We start from the raw sequence: 17,374 nt of genomic DNA on the forward strand, positions 1-17,374 counted from the left end.
CTTGCAGTATCAGTACACTTTACATATTAGCACATTTTGCCATATAATATGCATGAATACAACAGTTGGCAACAATATACTTCACACTTTAAACAAATGATGTTGCATTAACCAGTATTGAAGGAATTACAGTCTAAACAGAAGTTGGCTTTCAGAATTGTGGTTTACTCAGGTTACATGTGTACACTTGTATTCAGTACAAATATTAAATACAATTTGCCTTACATAACATATCTAAATCTCTCTCTCTAAGCAGTCATGTGAAAGAGAAAATAAATGGACTGTCAAGTTAGTGATTTTATATATTAGGAAACAATTAACACTAAATACTACAGTTTTATAGACCTAATTTCACATAACAAATATGTTTTCAGCAACAAACAAATAACACAACATTAAGTGATGCAGAAAAAAAGTACAACCCACAGAATCAGTAGCTTGTAACATGAATAATTTTTTCTGCACTCAGGGGTAGATGTATTAAGCCTGGATAAGGCATAAAATAGGATTTTAATACCTACCGGTAAATCCTTTTCTCTTACTCTGTAGAGGATGCTGGGGACACTTCAAGAACCATGGGGTATAGACGGGATCCGCAGGAGACATGGGCACTTAAAGACTTTGAATGGGTGTGAACTGGCTCCTCCCTCTATGCCCCTCCTCCAGACTCCAGTTATAGGAACTGTGCCCAGGGAGACGGACATTTCGAGGAAAAGGATTTATTGTTAACTAAGGTGGGATACATACCAGCTCACACCTCAAGCACGCCGTACAACATGGCATTTAACACAACACAAGTCAACGGCATGAACCATGTCAGCAACAGGCTGACTATAACAGAAACACAACCTGTGTGTAACCTAACCAATAACTAATAAGCAATAACTGCAGATAGAGTCCGCACTGGGACGGGCGCCCAGCATCCTCTATGGACTAAGAGAAAAGGATTTACTGGTAGGTATTAAAATCCTTTCTCTAACGTCCTAGAGGATGCTGGGACTCCGTAAGGACCATGGGGAATAGACGGGCTCCGCAGGAGGCATGGGCACTTTAAGAAAGACTTTGGACTCTGGGTGTGCACTGGCTCCTCCCTCTATGCCCTCCTCCAGACCCCAGTTTTAGACTGTTCCCAGAGGAGAATGGGTGCACTGCAGGGAGCTCTCCTGAGTTTCCTGCTTAGAAAGCATTTTTGTTAGGATTTTTTTCTCTTTTTCAGGGAGCACTGCTGGCAACAGGCTCCCTGCATCGAGGGACTGAGGAGAGAGGAGCAGACCTACTTAAATGATAGGCTCTGCTTCCTCGGCTACTGGACACCATTAGCTCCAGAGGGAGTGAACACAGGTTCGTCCTGGGCGTTCACCCCAGAGCCGCGCCGCCGTTCTCCTCACAGAGCCAGAAGAAACGAAGACAGAAGACGTCTCAGGCGGCAAAAGCCTTCGGTGCTTCACTGAGGTAACGCACAACACCGCAGCTGTGCGTCATTGCTCCCATACACCTCACACACTCCGGTCACTGTAAGGGTGCAGGGCGCAGTGGGGGCTCCCTGGGCAGCAATAAAACACCTCTCCTATGGCAAAAGTCTATATACATGTACAGGTGGGCACTGTACATGTATATAAAAGAGCCCCCGCCATTTTTTAGTAAGTTTGAGTGGGACAGAAGCCCGCTGCCGAGGGGGCGGGGCTTCTCCCTCAGCACTCACCAGCGCCATTTTCTCTCCACAGCACCGCTGAGAGGAAGCTCCCCGGACTCTCCCCTGCTTGACACACGGTGAAAGGGGGTTTTAAAGTAGAGGGGGGGGGGGGGGGGGGGCACATTATTGGCGTTTATACATTAAGCAGCGCTACTGGGTAAACAATCTGTGTTTTTCTCCAGGGTTATATAGCGCTGGGGTGTGTGCTGGCACACTCTCTCTCTGTCTCTCCAAGGGGCCTCGGGGGGAACCTGTCTTCAGAAAAGAGATTCCCTGTGTGTGTTAAGTGTGTCGGTACGTGTGTGTCGACATGTTTGACGAGGAAGGCTCACCTAAGGAGGAGGGGGAGTGCATGATGGTCAGGTCGCCGTCGGCAATGCAGACACCGGACTGGGTGGATATGTGGAATGTCTTGAATGCAAATGTAAATTTACTGCATAAACGATTAGACAAGGCTGAAGCTAGGGATCAGTCAGGTAGTCAGACCATGCCTTGTCCCTGTGGCACCAGGACCTTCGGGGTCTCAAAAACGCACCATATCCCAGATCACTGACACAGATACCGACACAGATACTGACTCTATTGTCGACTATGAGGATGCAAAATTACAGCCAAAGGTGGCGAAAGGTATTAGTTACATGATTATTGCCATTAAAGAGGATTTGCATATCACTGAGGAACTCCCTGTCCCTGACACGAGGGTACACATGTATAAAGGGAAAAAGCCTGAGGTCACTTTTCCGTCCTCATTTGAACTAAGCGACTTGTGCGAAAAGGCTTGGGAATCTCCAGATAGGAGACTACAAGTTCCCAAAAGGATTCTTATGGAGTATCCCTTTCCACAAAAGGACAGGATACGATGGGAATCTTCGCCGAAGGTAGACAAGGCGCTGACACGCTTATCCAAGAAGGTGGCACTGTCTTCTCAGGAGACAGCTTCCCTCAAGGATCCTGCTGATCGTAAGCAGGAAGTTACCATGAAGCACATTTACACACATTCCGGTACTATCGTTAGACCGGCTATGGCATCGGCCTGGGTGTGTAGTGCTGTCGCAGCATGGACAGATTCCTTATCTACGGAACTTGACACCCTAGATAAGGATACCATTCTAATGACCCTAGAGCATATCAAAGATGCTGCTTTATATATGAGAGATGCTCAAAGAGACATTTGTTTACTAAGCTCCAGAATAAATGCTATGTCTATTTCTGCTAGGCGACTCCTGTGGACCCGACAGTGGACGGGGGATGCCGACTCAAAGCGGCATATGGAGTCGTTGCCTTACAAGGGGGAGGAGTTGTTTGGAGAAGGCCTCTCGGACCTTGTCTCTACTGCTACGGCCGGTAAATCAAATTTCTTACCTTATGTCCCCCCGCAGCATACTAAAAAGGCACCTCATTATCAAATGCAGTCCTTTCATTCCAATAAAAGCAAAAAGGTACGGGGATCGTCCTTCCTTGCCAGAGGAAAAGGCAAGGGAAAAAAGCTGCATGCAGCTAGTTCCCAGGAGCAGAAGTCCTCCCCTACAGCTGCAAAGTCCACCGCATGACACTGGGGCTTCCCGGGGGGAGTCAGCTCAAGTGGGGGCACGTCTTCGATTTTTCAGCCAGGTCTGGGTTCACTCACAGGTGGATCCCTGGGCTATAGAGATTGTTTCTCAGGGATACAGGCTGGAATTCGAAGACGTGCCTCCTCGCCGGTTTTTCAAATCGGCTCTGCCAGCTTCCCCGTCAGAGAGGGAGTTAGTGTTGACTGCAATTCAAAAATTGTATCTTCAACAGGTGATAGTCAAAGTTCCTCTTCTCCAGCAAGGAAAGGGGTATTACTCAACCCGGTTTGTGGTCCCGAAACCGGACGGTTCGGTCAGGCCCATTTTGAATCTAAAATCCCTGAACTTGTACTTGAAAAAGTTCAAGATGGAATCGCTCAGAGCGGTCATCGCCAGCCTGGAGGGGGGGGATTGGATGGTGTCCCTGGACATAAAGGATGCATACCTTCATGTTCCGATTTTCGCTCCTCACCAGGCGTTCCTGAGATTTGCAGTACAGGACTGTCATTACCAATTTCAGACGTTGCCGTTTGGGCTTTCCACAGCCCCGAGAATTTTCATCAAGGTAATGGCGGAAATGATGGTGCTCCTGCGCAAGCAGGGTGTCACAATTATCCCATACTTGGACGATCTTCTCATAAAGGTGAGATCTCGGGAGAAGTTGCTGGACAGCGTGTCGCTGTCGGTGAGGATGTTGCAGGGGCACGGCTGGATTCTCAATATACCGAAGTCCCAGCTAGTCCCTACAACGCGCCTGACCTTTCTGGGTCTGATTCTAGGCACAGACCAGAAAAAGGTTTTTCTTCCGATGGAAAAGGCTCAGGAGCTCATAGCCCAGGTCAGGAACCTATTAAAGCTAAAAAAAGGTTTCAGTGCATCACTGCACGCGGGTCCTGGGGAAGATGGTGGCATCGTACGAAGCCATCCCCTTCGGAAGGTTCCATGCGAGGACCTTTCAATGGGATCTACTGGACAAATGGTCCGGGTCCCATTTACAAATGCATCAGAGGATCACCCTGTCTCCCAGAGCCAGGGTATCTCTCCTGTGGTGGCTGCACAGTGCTCACCTCCTAGAAGGCCGCAGGTTCAGAATTCAGGACTGGATCCTGGTGACCACGGACGCAAGCCTCCGAGGTTGGGGAGCAGTCACACTGGGAAGAAATTTCCAAGGTCTCTGGTCGAATCTAGAGACTTGTCTCCACATCAATGTCCTGGAGTTGAGGGTCATATACAACGCCCTACGCCAGGCGGAGGCATTGCTTCGGGACAAACCGGTTCTGATTCAGTCAGACAATGTCACAGCAGTGGCTCATGTAAACCGCCAAGGCGGCACAAGGAGCAGAGCGGCCATGGCAGAAGCGACCAGGATTCTTCGCTGGGCGGAAGGCCATGTAAGCGCCCTATCAGCTGTATTCATCCCGGGGGTGGACAACTGGGAAGCGGACTTCCTCAGCAGGCACGATCTGCATCCTGGAGAGTGGGGACTTCATCAAGAAGTCTTCGCACAGATCGTGGGTCGGTGGGGACTGCCTCAGATAGACATGATGGCTTCCCGTCTCAACAAAAAGCTAAAGCGGTATTGCGCCAGGTCAAGAGACCCTCAGGCGGTAGCGGTGGACGCTCTAGTGACACCTTGGGTGTTCAGATCGGTCTATGTGTTCCCTCCTCTACCTCTCATACCCAAGGTGTTGAGAATAATAAGACTAAGAAGAGTAAGAACAATCCTCATTGTTCCAGATTGCCCACGAAGGACTTGGTATCCGGATCTGCAAGAGTTGCTCACAGAAGATCCGTGGCCTCTTCCTCTAAGACAGGACCTGCTGCAGCAGGGGCCCTCTCTGTTCCAAGACGTACCGCGGCTGCGTTTGACGGCATGGCGGTTGAACGCCGGATCCTAGCGGAAAAGGTATTTTGGAGGAGGTCATTCCTACCCTGATCAAGGCTAGGAAGGACGTGACATTGAAACATTATCACCGTATATGGCTAAAATATGTTTCTTGGTGTGAGGCCAGGACTGCTCCTACGGAGGAGTTCCATTTGGGTCGTCTGCTTCACTTCCTGCAAACAGGAGTGACTTTGGGCCTAAAATTAGGGTCCATAAAGGTCCAAATTTCGGCCTTATCCATTTTCTTTCAAAAGGAATTGGCTTCTCTTCCTGAAGTAGACATTCGTGAAGGGGGTGCTGCATATTCAGCCTCCTTTTGTACCTCCGGTGGCGCCGTGGGATCTTAATGTGGTATTAAGTTTCCTCAAGTCACCTTGGTTTGAACCACTCACAATAGTGGAGTTGAAATATCTCACTTGGAAAGTGGTCATGTTGTTGGCCTTGGCTTCTGCAAGGCGTGTTTCGGAATTAGCGGCTTTGTCACATAAAAGCCCCTATCTGATTTTCCACGTGGATAGGGCAGAATTGAGGACTCGTCCTCAATTTCTGCCTAAAGTGGTCTCTTCTTTTCATATGAATCAACCTATTGTCGTGCCTGTGGCTACACGGGACTTGGAGGATTCCGAGTCCCTTGATGTGGTCAGGGCTTTGAAGATTTATGTGGCCAGAACAGCGAGGGTTAGGAAAACTGAAGCGCTGTTTGTTCTGTATGCAGCCAACAAAGTTGGCGCGCCTGCTTCAAAGCAGACTATTGCTCGCTGGATCTGTAACACGATTCAGCAGGCGCATTCTACGGCAGGATTGCCATTGCCTAAATCGGTTAAGGCCCATTCCACTAGGAAGGTGGGCTCGTCTTGGGCGGCTGCCCAAGGGGTCTCGGCATTACAGTTGTGCCGAGCAGCTACTTGTTCGGGGTCAAACACCTTTGCAAAGTTCTATAAGTTTGATACCCTGGCTGAGGAGGACCTCCTGTTTGCTCAATCGGTGCTGCAGAGTCATCCACACTCTCCCGCCCGTTTGGGAGCTTTGGTATAATCCCCATGTTCCTTACGGAGTCCCAGCATCCTCTAGGACGTTCGAGAAAATAAGATTTTACACTTACCGGTAAATCTATTTCTCGTAGTCCGTAGAGGATGCTGGGCGCCCGTCCCAAGTGCGGACTTCTTCTGCAAGACTTGTATATAGTTATTGCTTACATAAGGGTTATGTTATAGTTTCATCGGTTTAGACAGAGACTATGTTGTTTGTTCATACTATTAACTGGGTAGTTATCACAAGTTATATGGTGTGATTGGTGTGGCTGGTATGAATCTTGCCCTGGGATTCCCATAAATCCTTTCCTCGTACTGTCTATCTCCTCTGGGCACAGTTTCTCTAACTGGGGTCTGGAGGAGGGGCATAGAGGGAAGAGCCAGTGCACACCCAGAGTCCAAAGTCTTTCTTAAAGTGCCCATGCCTCCTGCGGAGCCCGTCTATTCCCCATGGTCCTTACGGAGTCCCATCATCCTCTACGAACTACGAGAAATAGATTTACCGGTAAGTGTAAAATCTTATTATTTTCTCATACGTCCTAGAGGATGCTGGGGACACTTCAAGAACCATGGAGTTTATACCGAAGCTCTAGAATGGGCAGGAGAGTGCAGATGACTCTGCAGCACCGATTGACCAAACATGAGGTCCTCCTCAGCCAGGGTATCAAACTTGTAAAATTTCGCAAAAGTGTTTGAACCCGACCAAGTAGCTGCTCGGAAAAGTTGCAATGCCGAGACCCCCCGGGCAGCCGCCCAGGATGAGCCCACCTTTCTGGTAGAGTGGGCCGTCACTGATTTCGGTAACGGCAATCCAGCCGTCGAATGAGCCTGCTGAATCGTATGGCAGATCCAGCGCGCAATAGTCTGCTTGGAAGCAGGATTTCCAATCTTGTTGGAAGCATACAGGACAAACAAAGCTTCAGTTTTCCTAAGTGGAGCCATTCTGGTGACATAAATCTTTAAAGCCCTGACCACATCGAGAGATTTTGATTCAGCAAAGACGTCAGTAGCCACCGGCACCACAATAGGCTGGTGCATGTGGAACGATGAAACCACCTTCGGCAGAAATTGTTGACGAGTCCTCAACTCTGCTCTATCTTCATGGAAGATTAAATAAGGACTCTTGTGAGACAAAGCCGCTAACTCAGACACCCGCCTCGCGGATGCTAAGGCCAATAACATGACCACTTTCCAAGTGAGAAATTTCAACTCTACCTCCTGTAAAGGTTCAAACCAATGAGATTGAAGGAACTGCAACACCACATTAAGATCCCATGGTGCCACTGGGGGCACAAAAGGAGGTTGGATGTGCATAACGCCCTTCACGAAAGTCTGAACTTCTGGAAGTGAGGCCAGTTCTTTTTGAAAGAAAAATTGATAAAGCTGAAATTTGTACTTTTATGGAGCCTAACTTCAGGCCCGCATCCACACCTGCTTGCAGAAAATTAAGAAAACGCCCCAGCTGAAATTCTTCCGTAGGAGCCCTCTTGGATTCACACTAAGACACATATTTTCTCCAAATACGGTGATAATGTTTTGCCGTTACATCTTTCGTAGCCTAAAGAAGTGTGGGAATGACTTCACTGGGAATACCCTTTCGGGCTAAGATCTGGCGTTCAACCGCCAAGCCGTCAAACGTAGCCGCGGTAAGTCGTGATATACGCACGGCCCCTGCTGTAACAGATCCTGTCGTAGAGGAAGAGGCCAGGGATCTCCTATGAGTAATTCCTGAAGATCTGGATACCAATTCCTGAAGATCTGGCCCTCCTCGGCCAGTCCGGAACAATGAGGATCGCCTGAACCCAAATTCTTCTTATGATCTTTAGCACCCTTGGTATGAGTGGAAGCGGAGGGAACACATACACCGACTGAAACACCCATGGCGTCACTAGCGCGTCCACAGCTATTGCTTGAGGGTCCCTCGACCTGGAACAATATCTCAGAAGTTTCTTGTTGAGGCGAGACGCCATCATGTCTATTTGAGGAATTCCCCAAAGACTTGTCACTTCTGCGAAGACCTCTTGATGAAGACCCCACTCTCCTGGATGGAGATCATGTCTGCTGAGGAAGTCTGCTTCCCAGTTGTCCACTCCTGGAATGAAGATTGCTGACAGAGCGCTTGTATGTCTTTCCGCCCAGCGGAGAACTTTTGTGGCCTCTGCCATTGCCGCTCTGCTCTTTGTTCCGCCCTGGCGGTTTATGTGCGCTACTGCTGTTATATTGTCCGACTGGATTAGTACGGGCAGGTTTTGAAGGAGACGTTCTGCTTGAAGAAGACTGTTGTAAATGGCCCTTAACTCTAGAACGTTTATGTGTAGACAGACTTCCTGGCTTGTCCATCTTCCCTGGAAGTTTTCTCCCTGTGTGACTGCTCCCCAGCCCCGGAGACTCGCATCCGTGGTTACTAGGATCCAGTCCTGGATCCTGAACCTGCGTCCCTCTAGGAGGTGAGAGCTGTGCAGCCACCACAGGAGTGAGATTCTGGTCCTGGAGGACAGGATTATTTTCCAGTGCATGTGTAGATAGGATCCGGACCACTTGTCCAACAGGTCCCACTGAAACACTCTGGCATAGAACCTGCCAAATTGCATAGCCTTGTAGGCAGCCACCATCTTTCCCAGCAAACGAGTGCATTGATGGATCGACACTCTCGCCGGTTTCAGAATCTGTTTAACCAAACTCTGGATTTCCAGAGCTTTTTCTTCTGGAAGAAACACTCTCTGTAATTCTGTGTCCAGAATCATTCCCAAGAACGACAGCCGTTTTTTCGGATTCAACTGGGACTTTGGCAAGTTTAGGATCCAACCATGTTGTTGTAGAACTGTCAGGGATAGCGTAATGTCCTGGACCAGTTTGTCCTTGGATCTCGCCTTTATCAGGAGATCGTCCAAGTAAGGGATAATTGTGACTCCTTGCCTGAGAAGGAGAATCATCATTTCCGCCATTACCTTGGTGAAAATCCTCGGACAGACCAAACGGCAACGTCTGAAATTGGTAATGACAATCCTGAATAGCAAACCTTAAGTAAGCCTGATGCGGAGGATATATGGGGATGTGTAAGTAGGCATCCTTTATGTCGACCGACACCATGAAATCCCCTTCCTCCAGACTGGAGATCACTGCTCGGAGAGATTCCATCTTGAATTTGAATTTTCTTAGGTAAAGATTGAGGGACTTTAGGTTCAGAATTGGTCTGACCGAACCGTCCGGCTTCGGGACCACAAACAGGCTGGAATAAAAGCCTTCTCTCTGTTGAGACGGGGGAACCCTGATAATGACCTGATTTAGGCATAACTTTTGTATTGCATCGCATACAACCTGCCTGTCCGGAAGAGAAGCTGGTAAGGCCGATTTGAAAAATCGGTGAGGGGGAACGTCTTGAAACTCCAGTTTGTACCCCTGGGACACAATTTCTAAAAACCCATGGGTCCAGGGCCGAATGAGCCCAGAATTGACTGAAGAGCTTGAGACGTGCCCCCACCGGTGCGGACTCCCTCAGTGGAGCCCCAGCGTCATGCGGTGGATTTGGCAGAAGCCGGGGAGGTCTTCTGCTCCTGGGACGCTGCGACGGCTGGAGATCTTTTACCTTTTTCTCTTCCCCTATTAGCGAGGAAGGAATAACCTCTGCGTTTTTTATATTTATTTGGCCGAAAGGACTGCATCTGAAAATGGCCTCTCTTTTGTTGTGGAGGAACATAAGGCAAAAAATAAGAATTTACTCACCGGTAATTCTATTTCTCGTAGTCCGTAGTGGATGCTGGGACTCCGTAAGGACCATGGGGAATAGCGGCTCCGCAGGAGACTGGGCACAACTATAAAGAAAGCTTTAGGTCTAACTGGTGTGCACTGGCTCCTCCCACTATGACCCTCCTCCAGACCTCAGTTAGGATACTGTGCCCGGAAGAGCTGACACAATAAGGAAGGATTTTAAATCCTGGGTAAGACTCATACCAGCCACACCAATCACACCGTATAACTCGTGATACAATACCCAGTTAACAGTATGACAACAACTGAGCCTCTCAACAGATGGCTCAACAATAACCCTTTAGTTAAACAATAACTATATACAAGTATTGCAGACAATCCGCACTTGGGATGGGCGCCCAGCATCCACTACGGACTACGAGAAATAGAATTACCGGTGAATAAAATTCTTATTTTCTCTGACGTCCTAAGTGGATGCTGGGACTCCGTAAGGACCATGGGGATTATACCAAAGCTCCCAAACGGGCGGGAGAGTGCGGATGACTCTGCAGCACCGAATGGGCAAACTCTAGGTCCTCCTCAGCCAGGGTGTCAAACTTGTAGAATTTAGCAAATGTGTTTGACCCCGACCAAGTAGCTGCTCGGCAAAGTTGTAAAGCCGAGACCCCTCGGGCAGCTGCCCAAGAAGAGCCCACCTTCCTTGTGGAATGGGCTTTCACTGATTTAGGATGCGGCAGTCCAGCCGCAGAATGTGCAAGCTGAATCGTACTACAGATCCAGCGAGCAATAGTCTGCTTTGAAGCAGGTGCACCCAACTGCATACAGGATAAATAGCGAGTCAGTCTTTCCGACTCCAGCTGTCCTGGAAACATAGATTTTCAGGGCCCTGACTACGTCCAACATCTTGGAAGCCTCCAAGTCTTTAGTAGCCGCAGGCACCACGATAGGTTGGTTCAGATGAAAAGCTGATACCACCTTAGGGAGAAACTGGGGACGAGTCCTCAATTCTGCCCTATCCATATGGAAAATCAGATAAGGGCTTTTACATGACAAAGCCGCCAATTCTGATACACGCCTGGCCGAAGCCAAGGCCAACAACATGACCACTTTCCACGTGAGATATTTCAATTCCACGGTTTTTAGTGGCTCAAACCAATGTGACTTTAGGAAATCCAACACCACGTTGAGATCCCAAGGTGCCACTGGAGGCACAAAAGGGGGCTGAATATGCAGCACTCCCTTAACAAAAGTCTGAACTTCAGGTAGTGAAGCCAGTTCTCTCTGGAAGAAAATCGATAGAGCCGAAATCTGGACCTTAATGGAACCCAATTTTAGGCCCATAGTCACCCCTGACTGTAGGAAGTGCAGAAAACGGCCCAGCTGAAATTCCTCCGTTGGGGCCTTCCTGGCCTCACACCACGCAACATATTTTCGCCAAATGCAGTGATAATGGTTTGCGGTAACTTCTTTCCTAGCTTTAATCAGCGTAGGAATGACTTCCTCCGGAATGCCCTTTTCCTTCAGGATCCGGTGCTCAACCGCCATGCCGTCAAACGCAGCCGCGGTAAGTCTTGGAACAGACAGGGCCCCTGCTGCAGCAGGTCCTGTCTGAGGGGCAGAGGCCATGGGTCCTCTGAGATCATTTCTTGAAGTTCCAGGTACCAAGTTCTTCTTGGCCAATCCAGAACAATGAGTATAGTTCTTACTCCTCTTCTCCTTATTATCCCCAGTACCTTTGGTATGAGAGGAAGAGGAGGGAACACATAAACCGACCGGTACACCCACGGTGTCACTAGAGCGTCCACAGCTATCGCCTGAGGGTCTCTTGACCTGGCGCAATATCTTTCTAGCTTTTTGTTTAGGCGGGACGCCATCATGTCCACCTGTGGCCTTTCCCAACGGTTTACAATCAGTTGGAAGACTTCCGGATGAAGTCCCCACTCTCCCGGGTGGAGGTCGTGTCTGCTGAGGAAGTCTGCTTCCCAGTTGTCCACTCCCGGAATGAACACTGCTGACAGTGCTAACACGTGATTTTCCGCCCATCGGAGAATCCTTGTGGCTTCTGCCATCGCCGTCCTGCTTCTTGTGCCGCCCTGTCGGTTTACATGGGCGACTGCCGTGATGTTGTCTGACTGGATCAGTACCGGCTGGTTTTGAAGCAGGGGTTTTGCCTGACTTAGTGCATTGTAAATGGCCCTCAGTTCCAGAATATTTATGTGTAGGGAAGTCTCCTGACTTGACCATAGTCCTTGGAAGTTTCTTCCCTGTGTGACTGCCCCCCAGCCCCGAAGGCTGGCATCCGTGGTCTCCAGGACCCAGTCCTGTATGCCGAATCTGCGGCCCTCTTGAAGATGAGCACTTTGCAGCCACCACAGCAGAGACACCCTGGTCCTCGGAGACAGGGTCATCAGCCGATGCATCTGAAGATGCGATCCAGACCACTTGTCCAACAGGTCCCACTGAAAGGTTCTTGCATGGAACCTGCCGAATGGAATTGCTTCATAGGAAGCTACCATCTTTCCCAGGATCCGCGTGCAGTGATGCACAGACACCTGTTTTGGTTTTAGGAGGCCTCTGACTAGAGATGACAGCTCCTTGGCCTTTCTACTCCGGGAGAAACACTTTTTTCTGTTCTGTGTCCAGTACCATCCCCAGGAACAGTAGACGTGTCGTAGGGACCAGCTGTGACTTTGGAATATTTAGAATCCAGCCGTGCTGTTGTAGCACCTCCCGAGATAATGCTACTCCGACCAACAACTGCTCCCTGGACCTCGCCTTTATCAGGAGATCGTCCAAGCACGGGATAATTAAAACTCCCTTCTTTCGAAGGAGTATCATCATTTCGGCCATTACCTTGGTAAATACCCTCGGAGCCGTGGATAGACCAAACGGCAACGTCTGGAATTGGTAATGACAATCCTGTACCACAAATCTGAGGTACTCCTGGTGAGGATGGTAAATGGGGACATGCAGGTAAGCATCCTTGATGTCCAGTGATACCATGTAATCCCCCTCGTCCAGGCTTGCAATAACCGCCCTGAGCGATTCCATCTTGAACTTGAATTTTTTTATATATGTGTTCAAGAATTTCAAATTTAAAATGGGTCTCACCGAACCGTCCGGTTTCGGTACCACAGACATTGTGGAATAGTAACCCCGTCCTTGTTGAAGTAGGGGCACTTTGACTATCACCTGCTGGGAATTACAGCTTGTGAATTGCCTCTAACACTGCCTCCCTGCCTGAGGGAGTTGTTGGTAAGGCAGATTTGAGGAAACGGCGGGGGGGAGACGTCTCGAATTCCAGCTTGTACCCCTGAGATACCACCTGAAGGATCCAGGGATCCACCCGTGAGCGAGCCCACTGATTGCTGAAGTTTTTGAGACGGGCCCCCACCGTACCTGGCTCCGCCTGTGGAGCCCCAGCGTCATGCGGTGGACTTAGAGGAAGCGGGGGAGGACTTTTGCTCCTGGGAACTGGCTGTATGCTGCAGCTTTTTCCCTCTACCTCTGGGCAGAAAGGACGCGCCTTTAACCCGCTTGCCCTTATTGGGCCGAAAGGACTGTACCTGATAATACGGTGCTTTCTTTGGCTGTGAGGGAACATGGGGTAAAAATGTAGACTTCCCAGCTGTTGCTGTGGAAACGAGGTTCGAGAGACCATCCCCGAACAACTCCTCACCCTTATAAGGCAAAACTTCCATGTACCTTTTAGAATCTGCATCACCTGTCCACTGCCGAGTACATAACCCTCTCCTGGCAGAAATGGACATTGCACTTATTTTAGATGCCAGCCGGCAAATATGCCTCTGTGCATCTCTCATGTATAAGACTGCGTCTTTAATATGCTCTACGGTTAGCAATATAGTGTCCCTGTCTAGGGTATCAATATTTTCCGACAGGGAATCTGACCACGCAGCTGCAGCACTGCACATCCATGCTGAAGCAATAGCTGGTCTTAGTATAATACCGGTGTGCTTATATACAGACTTCAGGATAGCCTCCTGCTTTCTATCAGCAGGTTCCTTTAGGGCGGCCGTATCCGGAGACGGTAGTGCCACCTTCTTTGACAAGCGTGTGAGTGCTTTATCCACCCTAGGGGATGTTTCCCAACGTGACCTATCCTCTGGCGGGAAAGGGTACGCCATTAGTAACCTTTTAGAGATTACCAGTTTCTTATCGGGGGAAGCCCACGCTTCTTCACACACTTCATTTAATTCCTCAGATGGAGGAAAAACTACTGGTAGTTTTTTCTCTCCAAACCTAATACCCTTTTTTGTGGTACCCGGGGTAACATCAGAAATATGCAACACATTTTTCATTGCCTCAATCATATAACGTGTGGCCCTATTGGAAGTTACATTTGTCTCATCGTCGTCGACACTGGAGTCAGTATCCGTGTCGACATCTGTGTCTGCCATCTGAGGTAGCGGGCGTTTTAGAGCCCCTGATGGCTTTTGAGACGCCTGGGCAGGTACAGGCTGAGAAGCCGGCTGTCCCATATTTGGTATGTCGTCAAACCTTTTATGCAAGGAGTCGACACTGTCGCGTAATTCCTTCCACAGAACCATCCACTCAGGTGTCGACCCCGCAGGGGGTGACATCACATTTATCGGCATCTGCTCCGCCTCCACATAAGCCTCCTCATCAAACATGTCGACACAGCCGTACCGACACACCGCACACACACAGGGAATGCTCTGACAGAGGACAGGACCCCACAAAGCCCTTTGGGGGGACAGAGAGAGAGTATGCCAGCACACACCAGAGCGCTATAATAATACAGGGATTAACTGAATTATTTCCCCTTATAGCTGCTATATAAGTTATACTGCGCCTAAATTTAGTGCCCCCCCTCTCTTTTTTACCCTTTGTAGCTTGATACTGCAGGGGAGAGCCAGGGAGCGATCCTTCCAGCGGAGCTGTGAGGGAAAATTGGCGCCAGTGTGCTGAGGGAGTTAGCCCCGCCCCTTTTCCGGCGGACTTCTACCGCTTTTTTCAGGAATTCTGGCAGGGGTAATTTATCACATATATAGCCTCTGGGACTATATATTGTGATGATTTGCCAGCCAAGGTGTTTATATTGCTGCTCAGGGCGCCCCCCCCCAGCGCCCTGCACCCATCAGTGACCGGAGTGTGAGGTGTGCATGAGGAGCAATGGCGCACAGCTGCAGTGCTGTGCGCTTCCTTGTTGAAGACCGAAGTCTTCTGCCGCCGATTTTTAGGACCATCTTCATGCTTCTGGCTCTGTAAGGGGGACGGCGGCGCGGCTCCGGGACCGAACGATCGAGGTCGGGTCCTGTGTTCGATCCCTCTGGAGCTAATGGTGTCCAGTAGCCTAAGAAGCCCAAACTATCTCCAGTCAGGTAGGTTCGCTTCTTCTCCCCTTAGTCCCTCGCTGCAGTGAGTCTGTTGCCAGCAGATCTCACTGTAAAATAAAAAACCTAAAATATACTTTCTTTCTAGGAGCTCAGGAGAGCCCCTAGTGTGCATCCAGCTCAGCCGGGCACAAGATTCTAACTGAGGTCTGGAGGAGGGTCATAGTGGGAGGAGCCAGTGCACACCAGTTAGACCTAAAGCTTTCTTTATAGTTGTGCCCAGTCTCCTGCGGAGCCGCTATTCCCCATGGTCCTTACGGAGTCCCAGCATCCACTTAGGACGTCAGAGAAAAGACGACTTACCCGCGGTAGCCGTAGATACCAATTCAGTGAGACCGTCATCAAACAAGACACCACCTTTATATGGGAGCGACTCCATAGCTTTCTTAGAGTCAGCATCAGCATTCCATTGATGAATCCACAATGCCCTCCTAGCTGAAATTGCCATGGCATTGGCTTTTGCTCCCAAAATGCCAATATCCCTCGCCGCCTCCTTTAGGTAGGCCGCAGCGTCCCTGATATAACCCAGAGTTAACAGGATACTATCCCTATCTAGGGTACCTATATCAGATGACAAGTTATATGCCCACTTTTCAATAGCACTACTCACCCACGCCGATGCAATGGTTGGTCTGAGCAGTGAACCTGTGGTGACATAAATGGATTTTAACGTATTTTCCTGTCTACGATCCGCAGGATCCTTAAGGGCTGCCGTGTCAGGAGGCAGTAAAGCCACCTTTTTAGACAACCGTAATAGAGCCTTGTCCACAATGGGGGAAGACTCCCACTTTTCTCTATCCCCAGTGTGGAATGGATACGTCACCTGAATCCTCTTGGGAATCAGAAACTTTTTGTCAGGATTTTCCCACATTTTTTCAAAAAAAGTATTCAGTTCATGAGAGGGAGGAAACGTTACCTCAGGTTTCTTTCCCTTATACATACAGACCCTAGTATCAGGAACAGCAGGGTCCTCAATGATATTTAACACGTCTTTTATTGCCACAATCATGTACTGAATATTCTTTGCCAACTTTGGGTCTAATTTGGCATCACTATAGTCAACACTGGTGTCAGTGTCCGTATCTGTGTCTGCCAACTGAGCAAATGAACGTTTATGTGACCCCGAGGGGGTCTGGACCTGTGATAACACATCCTCCACAGATTTCTTCCATGCTTGGTTCTGAGATTCAGATTTATCCAATCTCTTATTAATAAGGGCCACATTAGCATTCAAGGCATTCAACACATTTACCCAATCAGGAGTCGGCGGTGCCGACATGATCACTCCCACAGCCGTGTCTGTCCCTACCACAGTCTCCTCCTGGGAAGAACACTCAGCCTCAGACATGCCGACACACGTGTACCGACACCCACTGACACACTGGGCAGATAGGGGACAGTCCCACAGTAAAGCCTGTCAGAGAAACACAGAGGGAGTTTGCCAGCTCACAACCCAGCGCTCAAACCCAGTACTGAAACCTCAATATAAAGCCCAGACCTGTTTCTAGCACTTATATAAGCCAAATTAACTGTTTAATTCTTTGCAGTTTCCGTCACTCAGTTGTAGATTTGCTTAAGATCTTTGTGCCTAATTCAGCATGGATCACTGAAGTGCGGAAATCACTATTCGACAATTTATGCATTTCTACGCATGCGTGACAACATAAACTGCAGTCGTAGTTTAAAAACTGGCGGGGGGCGGCGTCACAGCATTGAAGGAGGGCGCGGTCGGGCCGGTTGGAGGGCGAGCTGTGGTGGCTGCATGGCCTCACACGCAACCATTGCGACCCAAAACATGCCGACCTGGCTACGCTGCAAAGGTAGAGGGCTAACCTAAATATGCGATTTCAGCAGTGGGGAGGACCCGGCATGCGAAGCGGCCTTGCCCTGTGCTGGGCAGCCCCCCCGCATGCTAGAGAAAGGAGTTGTTGTTCTGCAATTTTTTGCAAAACTACAATTCATGCTGAATTAGGCCCTTTGTCCTGTAGCATGTTCCAGCTGCGGACAATTTTCAGCTGTAATATAGATGGCATCAAATTTCTTCATCCTAGAAGAAAATGCAAGGCCATCGATCCTAAGCACACCAGTAAATCTACAACAGAATGGAGGTCATGGTGTCTGTCAGGTGCCCA

The 17,374-nt window shown here is 49.2% G+C and overlaps 2 protein-coding genes across 2 annotated transcripts in view; one reads left to right on the top strand and one right to left on the bottom strand.

Moving 5' to 3' along the window:
* Positions 1-17,374, bottom strand: part of MCM9 (minichromosome maintenance 9 homologous recombination repair factor) — a 266,670-nt gene that overhangs the window by 95,224 nt on the left and 154,072 nt on the right. The gene's annotated exons all lie outside the window — the stretch shown is intronic.
* ASF1A (anti-silencing function 1A histone chaperone) overlaps positions 1-17,374 on the top strand; it is a 52,444-nt gene that overhangs the window by 33,998 nt on the left and 1,072 nt on the right. The window lies entirely within an intron of this gene.

Source organism: Pseudophryne corroboree, chromosome 4 (assembly GCF_028390025.1).
Source record: "Pseudophryne corroboree isolate aPseCor3 chromosome 4, aPseCor3.hap2, whole genome shotgun sequence".
Lineage (NCBI taxonomy): Eukaryota > Metazoa > Chordata > Amphibia > Anura > Myobatrachidae > Pseudophryne > Pseudophryne corroboree.